We start from the raw sequence: 13,744 nt of genomic DNA, 5'->3' as shown, positions 1-13,744 counted from the left end.
GAATGGAAAGCGTAACTAAGTGACAAATCTCATTAGGATAACAAAACACACATGCATAAACGGTCCCGTATCTGCCCATAGAACCCATTTCACAATCAACACCAAAAAGTCTACAAAAAACTCATGTCTGGATACACTCCATCCCCCAGTAAATGATGTCGCCGTGATTGAATTATTTTAGGCTGTGTATCAATGGGCGGTATAAAAAAACAGCCAGCGCCCCGGGCGGCTATCAAAGCGTAAAGAAGTTAAGCTAATGTTAAACGACGCCTATCTTTTGTGACTAATGCGTGATGGATGCCTGCGTAAAATGCGGTGAAAAAAACGAATAATAAAAATAAACAGCCGCACTCCGGGCTTACAACAGCAAACCATAGTGCACGGTATTGTATCGGGAATTGAAAAATGGTTTATATCTCAAAACGTAGCAGATAAACAAAACTGTGACACTTGGGATATTTATTTATGAATGCGTGATGCCTAATAACAGTCATTTATGATGTTCATAAACATGGTTATTTTTGAAGTAAAAAATGTCGTTTCACTTTTACAATAAGGGCAGTACGAATTAGACTATGTATTAGTTTGCACCAATGTTATTTAAATACGGATGAGCTCGTGTAAGTAATGTCAATCAAATTAGTATGAAAACAAGATCAGATTTTAGAAGTTCGAATGCCGTTCTCAGTTTCTTTCACCAAGGTTACCACATATATCATAGTGAAAAGCACTTTGATTTCAATCGCAATCCCTTGTTGATCCTAAACATAGATGTCAGAAGCTGCGCTAAAGTAAATTTATCGCATAAGCCGATCGCCAAAAATCTTTTTTGTGTCAACGATCACAAAGCAGCAACGATCAGATAGCTTCCAGTTTGCTAACTATACCTTTTATTTATTCAGCGGACCGTCTTCCTGTTTGCCGATACGTTTGATTAATAAGAATGGTTCCTACAACCGGCCCCTTGCATTGATTTATCGATTTCACCTATCAGCGAAATAAAGAATACTTACATAAACTTAGTATATTTTATAATCTAAAATACTGAAAGCTTTGGTGCTTTACTTGGTCCATAATATGTCCAGTGAGAGTTTTATAAGAACAAAAAAATCAGCATAGACGGTATATAAATAAACGCACGGAATTTATATCATATTTAGCTTAATTAATTAAAACAGATTATTTTTATTTGTATATATGTTATTTCAACTGTCATAGATCAATATGGCTGCAACAACGAATACAAATTCAGATACACCGCAACTGCCATTGGCACGCTTCCTTAGATTCTACCAGAAATATTGTTACTCCAAACTATTCCAAGGAAGTCAGGGCACCTTTAATTCAATTTGAATTTTACGACAATAATTTAAAGATTATATTACAACAACCGAATCATTAATTTCAATGTCTGCTTCCATTCGCAGGTAGACTGGGCTAGCCCTATGAAAGATGACACTACGTCAACAATTTGTCCCTACTACATTAGGCGGACGCCTTACAAGACAAACATTGTAGCTCACGAATTTTACATTAGAGCTAATCTCGCCATCCGTCGAGAACAGTAACTCTTAGCACATGTGCGACGGAGTCTTCTCGTTTTTTGCACCGTAAAATATAAGTGGTATTTCATTAACCGTGACATTTCATTGCCGGTTTGTTTCTAGGTGTGTTCCCGTTTGCGATGTTCACGTTGTTTGCAGTTTTATGCGGTGAACTATTTGGCGATATTCTTTAGTAGGCAGATAAACATTTTTTCTTTTTAAAAGGAGGGCTTCACCCAATTAGACAAGAATGTCGCAACTGGCTGGCATTCGTGTAATAACGTCATCGGCGTCGCGTTGCAAAAGGGTCCCAAAATTTAACACGTGCTCGCCTCGTAATTTGAAAAATCATGATTGCCTCCCAAGGGAGTCAATCAATGTTATTACACCACGAGCATTTTCGCTTATTCAGCGTTGCATACAATAGGTACTTTTTCTACGACTTAGAAATTAAAAAAATAACTTGTAAGCGCGGGTTACGTCAAAATAAAAACATTGTCTATGGTGAACTTTGTTTTTAATTTACGTTTTTTGTAAGTTGGCAGCTATGCACTTCGATTTTCACTGTGTTCATTTTTATTTTTTTAGGTTAGTAGCCATTAATCGTAGGATCGTTTCAGCGATTTTAAAGCATGAGTGCTGAGGAATAGACAATATATATTTTTCTTCAAACCTATTTTGTATGTTGTTATCTCCGTGTTTATGAATGCATAAATGATAGATAACAGTAGAGGAGTAAAAAAAAAATTATAATTATATGTATCTGGTGCTTGCCTACAAAACTGATATTGATTCATTACAAAATGTTAAAGTAAAACATAATGTACATATATGTTTCATACTGACACTACAGTTTGGGTATAATTTCTTAAGAGTTCTTACACTACAAAAATATAAAGGCTCCCATGGCTCTGATATCTTAGAAGAAATCAAAAACGGAATCGACTACAGCATTCTACATAATTTATACCTATACGAACCTATACATAAAATTTCACTAGAGTGTGCTGAGAAAAGGCCGGCCTGTAGGAAATAACCGACTAGACACGCAACTATCTGCGAAAGCTTTTTTGCCGAAGCTGAAACGAAGATGCTACATACGGCCGGCGAGTGCCAGAACCGACTTTATGTGCTTTATAATCTTAATAACTTGGAAAAAACAGCCCGATTCAAACTTCAAGATGCGTCGAATATTCTACCTAATATTTGAAAATTCGAATCGGGCAGAAAGCTATTTTTATGTTTTATGTAACGTCCAGTCAAATAATAAAAACGGATTTTTACGGTAAGTAACATATATCTAAAACTAAAATAGCTAATTTGTAGATAGATATCCAATAACCGAATACAATCACCGTTATTTACAAATAAAGTTCTGAAGGGTAACAAATATGCAGCGGAGACAGAGTTCAACCAGCGCTAATAGCGAGCACCCTCTGGGGGCGCATTCCCCTACACCTATTTGATATTTAGTGCCTTGCCGTATCATTTTAGATTTCTGCCACAGGCCAAGCCAGGAATAACTCCGTCAAAGTGCCCATATTGTTTAATGGGTTGGAATCGTTTAGAAAGGATTTAAATAAAGCAGTAAAACTAAGTGGTGTGATTTTGTAATTTTATTAGTACATAAAGTAGTGTAAGTAAGTTAGGGATCCATAGCGTATATGGAAAAATGGGAACATTTAAAACATTCGCGTTTTGAACTCAAATGAAAATGTATTTAAAACCGGCTCTATCACGAATTACTTACCTTTATATCCTAAGTTTAGACCCAGATTTTACTGGTCGCGGTCGCGGATAACTGATGTCCCAGCGAAATATATCTATATATTGAAATTATTATGCCCACCCCAAACTTTTTCATAGACATTCGTCAGGTTTTTACACAAATCTATATTTTGACGTTTCGTTTTTTAATATGATTTCAATACAGTCTGTACATAACAGGTTATTTTACTCAGTGACTATAAGGCGTACATTCATATATTTCACTGATTGTGTTAAATTCTTGCTTGGTTTTTAGCGTTGATATAGGTGGTGTTTCCTGTAACACGAGCAAATAATGAAAACATATATTGTACTCTTCAAACGACTCCCCAACTCCTTTTGTTGAATAACTTATAAAACTTATGAAGTTTCTAGATTTCTTATTTTTCATACCAAAAAAAAAATTGTTTTCCATGAACGCCATCATCGTTGTACTCGTAATTGACGTAACTTGTCACGCTTTAAACATGATAAAATTCGCAATACATTGCATCTTAGAATAAACTTCAAAGTGTAATAAAAATCAAAACAAGCAATTTTTAAAAGTCGCTGAACAAATGTTGGTCAGTTTGAGGAGTACAGCCCACAGTTTAATTTATTGCGCCTGTTATAGGCAACACCCAGTATAATTACATACGTTCTTGTTACTTTTTCTTTGTATCTTATACGTAGGTACTAGTAATAGATAAAACAACGAGAATCTTAAATTATATTTAATAAATGAAACCGTAAATAACGGCCGTCTGGGGACAGGTAGAATGGAAAGCGTAACTAAGTGACAAATCTCATTAGGATAACAAAACACACATGCATAAACGGTCCCGTATCTGCCCATAGAACCCATTTCACAATCAACACCAAAAAGTCTACAAAAAACTCATGTCTGGATACACTCCATCCCCCAGTAAATGATGTCGCCGTGATTGAATTATTTTAGGCTGTGTATCAATGGGCGGTATAAAAAAACAGCCAGCGCCCCGGGCGGCTATCAAAGCGTAAAGAAGTTAAGCTAATGTTAAACGACGCCTATCTTTTGTGACTAATGCGTGATGGATGCTGCGTAAAATGCGGTGAAAAAAACGAATAATAAAAATAAACAGCCGCACTCCGGGCTTACAACAGCAAACCATAGTGCACGGTATTGTATCGGGAATTGAAAAATGGTTTATATCTCAAAACGTAGCAGATAAACAAAACTGTGACACTTGGGATATTTATTTATGAATGCGTGATGCCTAATAACAGTCATTTATGATGTTCATAAACATGGTTATTTTTGAAGTAAAAAATGTCGTTTCACTTTTACAATAAGGGCAGTACGAATTAGACTATGTATTAGTTTGCACCAATGTTATTTAAATACGGATGAGCTCGTGTAAGTAATGTCAATCAAATTAGTATGAAAACAAGATCAGATTTTAGAAGTTCGAATGCCGTTCTCAGTTTCTTTCACCAAGGTTACCACATATATCATAGTGAAAAGCACTTTGATTTCAATCGCAATCCCTTGTTGATCCTAAACATAGATGTCAGAAGCTGCGCTAAAGTAAATTTATCGCATAAGCCGATCGCCAAAAATCTTTTTTGTGTCAACGATCACAAAGCAGCAACGATCAGATAGCTTCCAGTTTGCTAACTATACCTTTTATTTATTCAGCGGACCGTCTTCCTGTTTGCCGATACGTTTGATTAATAAGAATGGTTCCTACAACCGGCCCCTTGCATTGATTTATCGATTTCACCTATCAGCGAAATAAAGAATACTTACATAAACTTAGTATATTTTATAATCTAAAATACTGAAAGCTTTGGTGCTTTACTTGGTCCATAATATGTCCAGTGAGAGTTTTATAAGAACAAAAAAATCAGCATAGACGGTATATAAATAAACGCACGGAATTTATATCATATTTAGCTTAATTAATTAAAACAGATTATTTTTATTTGTATATATGTTATTTCAACTGTCATAGATCAATATGGCTGCAACAACGAATACAAATTCAGATACACCGCAACTGCCATTGGCACGCTTCCTTAGATTCTACCAGAAATATTGTTACTCCAAACTATTCCAAGGAAGTCAGGGCACCTTTAATTCAATTTGAATTTTACGACAATAATTTAAAGATTATATTACAACAACCGAATCATTAATTTCAATGTCTGCTTCCATTCGCAGGTAGACTGGGCTAGCCCTATGAAAGATGACACTACGTCAACAATTTGTCCCTACTACATTAGGCGGACGCCTTACAAGACAAACATTGTAGCTCACGAATTTTACATTAGAGCTAATCTCGCCATCCGTCGAGAACAGTAACTCTTAGCACATGTGCGACGGAGTCTTCTCGTTTTTTGCACCGTAAAATATAAGTGGTATTTCATTAACCGTGACATTTCATTGCCGGTTTGTTTCTAGGTGTGTTCCCGTTTGCGATGTTCACGTTGTTTGCAGTTTTATGCGGTGAACTATTTGGCGATATTCTTTAGTAGGCAGATAAACATTTTTTCTTTTTAAAAGGAGGGCTTCACCCAATTAGACAAGAATGTCGCAACTGGCTGGCATTCGTGTAATAACGTCATCGGCGTCGCGTTGCAAAAGGGTCCCAAAATTTAACACGTGCTCGCCTCGTAATTTGAAAAATCATGATTGCCTCCCAAGGGAGTCAATCAATGTTATTACACCACGAGCATTTTCGCTTATTCAGCGTTGCATACAATAGGTACTTTTTCTACGACTTAGAAATTAAAAAAATAACTTGTAAGCGCGGGTTACGTCAAAATAAAAACATTGTCTATGGTGAACTTTGTTTTTAATTTACGTTTTTTGTAAGTTGGCAGCTATGCACTTCGATTTTCACTGTGTTCATTTTTATTTTTTTAGGTTAGTAGCCATTAATCGTAGGATCGTTTCAGCGATTTTAAAGCATGAGTGCTGAGGAATAGACAATATATATTTTTCTTCAAACCTATTTTGTATGTTGTTATCTCCGTGTTTATGAATGCATAAATGATAGATAACAGTAGAGGAGTAAAAAAAAAATTATAATTATATGTATCTGGTGCTTGCCTACAAAACTGATATTGATTCATTACAAAATGTTAAAGTAAAACATAATGTACATATATGTTTCATACTGACACTACAGTTTGGGTATAATTTCTTAAGAGTTCTTACACTACAAAAATATAAAGGCTCCCATGGCTCTGATATCTTAGAAGAAATCAAAAACGGAATCGACTACAGCATTCTACATAATTTATACCTATACGAACCTATACATAAAATTTCACTAGAGTGTGCTGAGAAAAGGCCGGCCTGTAGGAAATAACCGACTAGACACGCAACTATCTGCGAAAGCTTTTTTGCCGAAGCTGAAACGAAGATGCTACATACGGCCGGCGAGTGCCAGAACCGACTTTATGTGCTTTATAATCTTAATAACTTGGAAAAAACAGCCCGATTCAAACTTCAAGATGCGTCGAATATTCTACCTAATATTTGAAAATTCGAATCGGGCAGAAAGCTATTTTTATGTTTTATGTAACGTCCAGTCAAATAATAAAAACGGATTTTTACGGTAAGTAACATATATCTAAAACTAAAATAGCTAATTTGTAGATAGATATCCAAGAACCGAATACAATCACCGTTATTTACAAATAAAGTTCTGAAGGGTAACAAATATGCAGCGGAGACAGAGTTCAACCAGCGCTAATAGCGAGCACCCTCTGGGGGCGCATTCCCCTACACCTATTTGATATTTAGTGCCTTGCCGTATCATTTTAGATTTCTGCCACAGGCCAAGCCAGGAATAACTCCGTCAAAGTGCCCATATTGTTTAATGGGTTGGAATCGTTTAGAAAGGATTTAAATAAAGCAGTAAAACTAAGTGGTGTGATTTTGTAATTTTATTAGTACATAAAGTAGTGTAAGTAAGTTAGGGATCCATAGCGTATATGGAAAAATGGGAACATTTAAAACATTCGCGTTTTGAACTCAAATGAAAATGTATTTAAAACCGGCTCTATCACGAATTACTTACCTTTATATCCTAAGTTTAGACCCAGATTTTACTGGTCGCGGTCGCGGATAACTGATGTCCCAGCGAAATATATCTATATATTGAAATTATTATGCCCACCCCAAACTTTTTCATAGACATTCGTCAGGTTTTTACACAAATCTATATTTTGACGTTTCGTTTTTTAATATGATTTCAATACAGTCTGTACATAACAGGTTATTTTACTCAGTGACTATAAGGCGTACATTCATATATTTCACTGATTGTGTTAAATTCTTGCTTGGTTTTTAGCGTTGATATAGGTGGTGTTTCCTGTAACACGAGCAAATAATGAAAACATATATTGTACTCTTCAAACGACTCCCCAACTCCTTTTGTTGAATAACTTATAAAACTTATGAAGTTTCTAGATTTCTTATTTTTCATACCAAAAAAAAAATTGTTTTCCATGAACGCCATCATCGTTGTACTCGTAATTGACGTAACTTGTCACGCTTTAAACATGATAAAATTCGCAATACATTGCATCTTAGAATAAACTTCAAAGTGTAATAAAAATCAAAACAAGCAATTTTTAAAAGTCGCTGAACAAATGTTGGTCAGTTTGAGGAGTACAGCCCACAGTTTAATTTATTGCGCCTGTTATAGGCAACACCCAGTATAATTACATACGTTCTTGTTACTTTTTCTTTGTATCTTATACGTAGGTACTAGTAATAGATAAAACAACGAGAATCTTAAATTATATTTAATAAATGAAACCGTAAATAACGGCCGTCTGGGGACAGGTAGAATGGAAAGCGTAACTAAGTGACAAATCTCATTAGGATAACAAAACACACATGCATAAACGGTCCCGTATCTGCCCATAGAACCCATTTCACAATCAACACCAAAAAGTCTACAAAAAACTCATGTCTGGATACACTCCATCCCCCAGTAAATGATGTCGCCGTGATTGAATTATTTTAGGCTGTGTATCAATGGGCGGTATAAAAAAACAGCCAGCGCCCCGGGCGGCTATCAAAGCGTAAAGAAGTTAAGCTAATGTTAAACGACGCCTATCTTTTGTGACTAATGCGTGATGGATGCTGCGTAAAATGCGGTGAAAAAAACGAATAATAAAAATAAACAGCCGCACTCCGGGCTTACAACAGCAAACCATAGTGCACGGTATTGTATCGGGAATTGAAAAATGGTTTATATCTCAAAACGTAGCAGATAAACAAAACTGTGACACTTGGGATATTTATTTATGAATGCGTGATGCCTAATAACAGTCATTTATGATGTTCATAAACATGGTTATTTTTGAAGTAAAAAATGTCGTTTCACTTTTACAATAAGGGCAGTACGAATTAGACTATGTATTAGTTTGCACCAATGTTATTTAAATACGGATGAGCTCGTGTAAGTAATGTCAATCAAATTAGTATGAAAACAAGATCAGATTTTAGAAGTTCGAATGCCGTTCTCAGTTTCTTTCACCAAGGTTACCACATATATCATAGTGAAAAGCACTTTGATTTCAATCGCAATCCCTTGTTGATCCTAAACATAGATGTCAGAAGCTGCGCTAAAGTAAATTTATCGCATAAGCCGATCGCCAAAAATCTTTTTTGTGTCAACGATCACAAAGCAGCAACGATCAGATAGCTTCCAGTTTGCTAACTATACCTTTTATTTATTCAGCGGACCGTCTTCCTGTTTGCCGATACGTTTGATTAATAAGAATGGTTCCTACAACCGGCCCCTTGCATTGATTTATCGATTTCACCTATCAGCGAAATAAAGAATACTTACATAAACTTAGTATATTTTATAATCTAAAATACTGAAAGCTTTGGTGCTTTACTTGGTCCATAATATGTCCAGTGAGAGTTTTATAAGAACAAAAAAATCAGCATAGACGGTATATAAATAAACGCACGGAATTTATATCATATTTAGCTTAATTAATTAAAACAGATTATTTTTATTTGTATATATGTTATTTCAACTGTCATAGATCAATATGGCTGCAACAACGAATACAAATTCAGATACACCGCAACTGCCATTGGCACGCTTCCTTAGATTCTACCAGAAATATTGTTACTCCAAACTATTCCAAGGAAGTCAGGGCACCTTTAATTCAATTTGAATTTTACGACAATAATTTAAAGATTATATTACAACAACCGAATCATTAATTTCAATGTCTGCTTCCATTCGCAGGTAGACTGGGCTAGCCCTATGAAAGATGACACTACGTCAACAATTTGTCCCTACTACATTAGGCGGACGCCTTACAAGACAAACATTGTAGCTCACGAATTTTACATTAGAGCTAATCTCGCCATCCGTCGAGAACAGTAACTCTTAGCACATGTGCGACGGAGTCTTCTCGTTTTTTGCACCGTAAAATATAAGTGGTATTTCATTAACCGTGACATTTCATTGCCGGTTTGTTTCTAGGTGTGTTCCCGTTTGCGATGTTCACGTTGTTTGCAGTTTTATGCGGTGAACTATTTGGCGATATTCTTTAGTAGGCAGATAAACATTTTTTCTTTTTAAAAGGAGGGCTTCACCCAATTAGACAAGAATGTCGCAACTGGCTGGCATTCGTGTAATAACGTCATCGGCGTCGCGTTGCAAAAGGGTCCCAAAATTTAACACGTGCTCGCCTCGTAATTTGAAAAATCATGATTGCCTCCCAAGGGAGTCAATCAATGTTATTAGAATTAGATATTTGCGATTGAAAAGGTTATCAAGTTGCTTAGGGTAACATAAAACTTGAACGCTAATGATCTTATCATATGTAGTGGTGCTTATTTTTATTTCGGAGTCGTGTTGGAGTCGTACAGAAGAGAGAAATTATGTATAGTTTGTCTAAATTTTATAAATTTAATAAACGTGCCAACGTGATAACTCTAATTCTGATACAGGGCGTGAGAATGAATGGCGTATACATCAAAGAAATTTACAAAACGTGCATATTTTAACGATGCTGGCAGAGATTAAACTGCCGCGTCGCGATAGATTCTCAGTAAAATCAAACGGAATTTTCAACTGTCTCTTTTACCATTCAAAAGGACTCGTGACTTATCAACACTATAAACTATATGCTACACACCATATGCTAGTGTGAACTAAGAGCAATCAAATGTTCGTCTAAAAGTTTACGGTTCACGGACTTCTGAGGACTATCAATTTCAGACCAACAAAAAATATACAACGACAGAGTTCAAACGGACTTACAGCATTATAGCGCGTGGCTGACGACTTTAAATGCGAAACCCATGTCTATAACCTATTTTTTATTTTTTTGGCGACGCGTGTCAACATGTGCCAGTAGTATAAATTAGCAAGGGGACGCAGCACCCTCTCAGTCGTTTTTTATAAAGATTTTGAACAATAGAGCGTAACTACTCGCGTGCGAATCGAAAAGTTATGCCCGCGAGCGGCGGCACTGTTGTCAACTAACACTTGGATTTGGCTCATTAATCTACGGCTTTTATTTAGCTTTACTTATAGGGCCTATACACGCAGTTTTATTATTACTTTATACTGGGTAAATGTACTTTAATACTACATACTATGTATTATAATACGTTCAATGAAATTGACATAATTATAGGGGCCGTTAGCCCTTACACTTGCTTGATGCGACTGTTAGCGCTGGTGATGGAGGTAGAATAATACACTGAAGGTTGGATGGATACTGAACGATTTATTGAGGAAAACCAGGGTTTATATAGTGCCTGTCTACGTGCATGGCATTAAGGTGACATTTAACAATATTAAATGTAATTATAATTTTCTTAGATGATTCATACCCCATGACATTTATATTGTGCGTTAATCAATCTATTTTCCAATTTCTTAATGTCACATGACATATGCATCACGTAGGGCTTACGATATAGTTTATCGCAACGTAAGCATGTACATTAATGAGACTGTACAATAATCATAATTTACATTATTCCCATATGTTTGGGAGAATCGTCCAATGGCATACTGCATTTAGCATATGATTATATATTTCCAAAAAGTTTACATATTTAGCACAGCTACTAACCTAACCTAAATGACAGTACACCGCATGTCTGTCCATAACTCATAGACTTTTTACTCAAGAGTAAGGCTACTATTAGAATGATCACCAAAAAAACTTTTGTTCCCTAAATAAATAAAAAACCGGCCAAGTGCGAGTCGGAATTGCACAGTAAGGGTTCCGTACCATTATCTATAAAAACGGTCACCCATCCAAGTACTGACCCCGCCCGACGTTGCTTAACTTCGGTGATTGGACGAGAACCTCGAGATTGGAAAGAAATATTTATTTTATTCTGTTTTTAGTATTTGTTGTTATAGCGGCAACAGAAATACATAATCTGTAGAAATTTCATCTGGTTAACTATCACGGTTTATGAAATACAGCCTGATGACAGACGGACGGACGGACGGACGGGCGGACGGACAGCGGAGTCTCAGTAATAGGGTCCCGTTTGACCCTTTGGGTGCGGAATCGTAAAAAATCGCTCTTACCAAACAACATTACTAAACACCAAAAAAATATAAGGGCTTAAATTATAAAAGTACCTACCAGCGGTTTTAATCACGACTGCACTTCAAATTGTATTCGAACACCAAATATAATGAATGACCACTAAAGATAATTAATGATCACCAAATTTTGAAGACCAAAATAAGTCGATATTTTCACCTAAATAAACCACTATGATTACCAAAAAAATTATACGTTATACGACTATACGAAAAATTATACATTATACGACTATTGTCGCCCGTTTAGTCTTTTTTATAGGAGCGCGTGATTGTTTTTTTAAAAGTCGACTACTGCTTATCTAAACGCATTATTGAAAAATACGCAATATTTTATAGTTTGGTATACGAAATATTAGGTTATTCAACCATTGCAAACAGTAGAAAAACAGTTTTTTTTTATTGAAGGAACAAAGTTTCCACTATTAGCAGACCAACACGAAATTAGTCGTTTTTATCGTAATAATAAGTAGGTACATGCTTTACTTTCAAGAATTACTTTAACTTGTTATACTCGGAAAGGACAATCAGGCCAATTCCAACAATATCATGTGATACTTATCTAACATGGAACTGACATCATCCCAATATGAGATGGTTCCAATCTCCTTTAAAGAACCTGCTTAATTGCGCATTATGTCAACCTTCAACCAGAAACGCCACTGTTGAGACTGAAAGGTCAGTATCAGATCAGTATCACATCAGTATCATATTGGAATGAGATTTAATAACTAAAACTCGAATTATCTGTATCAGTCCCGAAGAATATCTCTTATAAATGGCTCATACACAACTAAGCCATAAAGCTTCATAGTTTTATGCGCGATAAACCAACATTTTAAGATCGACATAAACAATATTTTATGCTCTTCGCAATCTGCGAAATCATATTTTTATTCGTCTGATACTTATCTACTTATAGACTTTGTCATATCGGGGAACTTTATGAGTTTGACAGTTAATTTATTTTAAGTACTTATAGTTAGGTGATAATATATACACAGTACCATAACATATACAAAGTATGCTTTAGGTAATTAATTGATTTTGTGATTTGTGTCATTCATTCGATTAATAAATATAAAGGAAAAGAACTCTCGTTTGATATTGGCAATTGTCAATTATTTATAGTATCTATAATAATATGAAGTCAAACGCACGATTCAGTTGACTTGCCATCATTTTCAGTAGTGTGACCCTAGTATGTATTTTCAAACTGTGTTTAAAGATATTGTTGTTTGAAACGAGAAAGTATTAATCGCTATTAGATTTCTAAGTTCAGTAGGTATGATACTCATACAAAATAATACATATAGACAAGAATTGATAGATGTGTTTATTTCTTCCACTTCGACTAGTTGCAAATGTGTACGGGTCATTTTGACACAAGGTGTATTACTTTTGTTTTTTATCGCATTTCTCTGGGGTACAAATTGTAAAAAAGTTTTTTTGAGACATCTGATTATTATGGAAAAACGTCACAACTGTTCATTACATAGATTCACGTGCCATGTAAAATTAATATCCTGTATTGAAAATAGGCGACCTAGAATTCAGGGACATAAAAAACGGGGTCATTCGAGATGAGCAGCTGCAGCACGTTTTCAGCGGACCGCATAAATGGCAGCCTGTGCCAGTTCGAATATTTGTATGAAAACTGCACTTACCGGAACGTGACTTCCCGCGACTTCACGCAGCTTTTTCACTGCTTCAAGCATTACTGCCTTCATTTAAAGGTACGAGGTTAGAAGATGCAAAAAATCCGTTCCCGTAACACTCATAGGAACCTATGCCTATATTATACTTAGAGCGTGGAATTCATTTAGTGCGTTAACGAGTTAATATCATGAA

At 35.6% G+C, this 13,744-nt stretch overlaps 1 protein-coding gene across 2 annotated transcripts in view; it reads left to right on the top strand.

The window, feature by feature from the left end:
• Nucleotides 1-13,744, top strand: part of LOC133517056 (roundabout homolog 1-like) — an 85,032-nt gene that overhangs the window by 59,010 nt on the left and 12,278 nt on the right. The window lies entirely within an intron of this gene.

The sequence above is a fragment of the Cydia pomonella genome, chromosome 4 (genome assembly GCF_033807575.1).
Source record: "Cydia pomonella isolate Wapato2018A chromosome 4, ilCydPomo1, whole genome shotgun sequence".
NCBI lineage: Eukaryota > Metazoa > Arthropoda > Insecta > Lepidoptera > Tortricidae > Cydia > Cydia pomonella.
The sequence above is the reverse complement of the archived record's forward strand: the minus strand, read 5'-3'. Positions and strand labels throughout refer to the sequence as shown.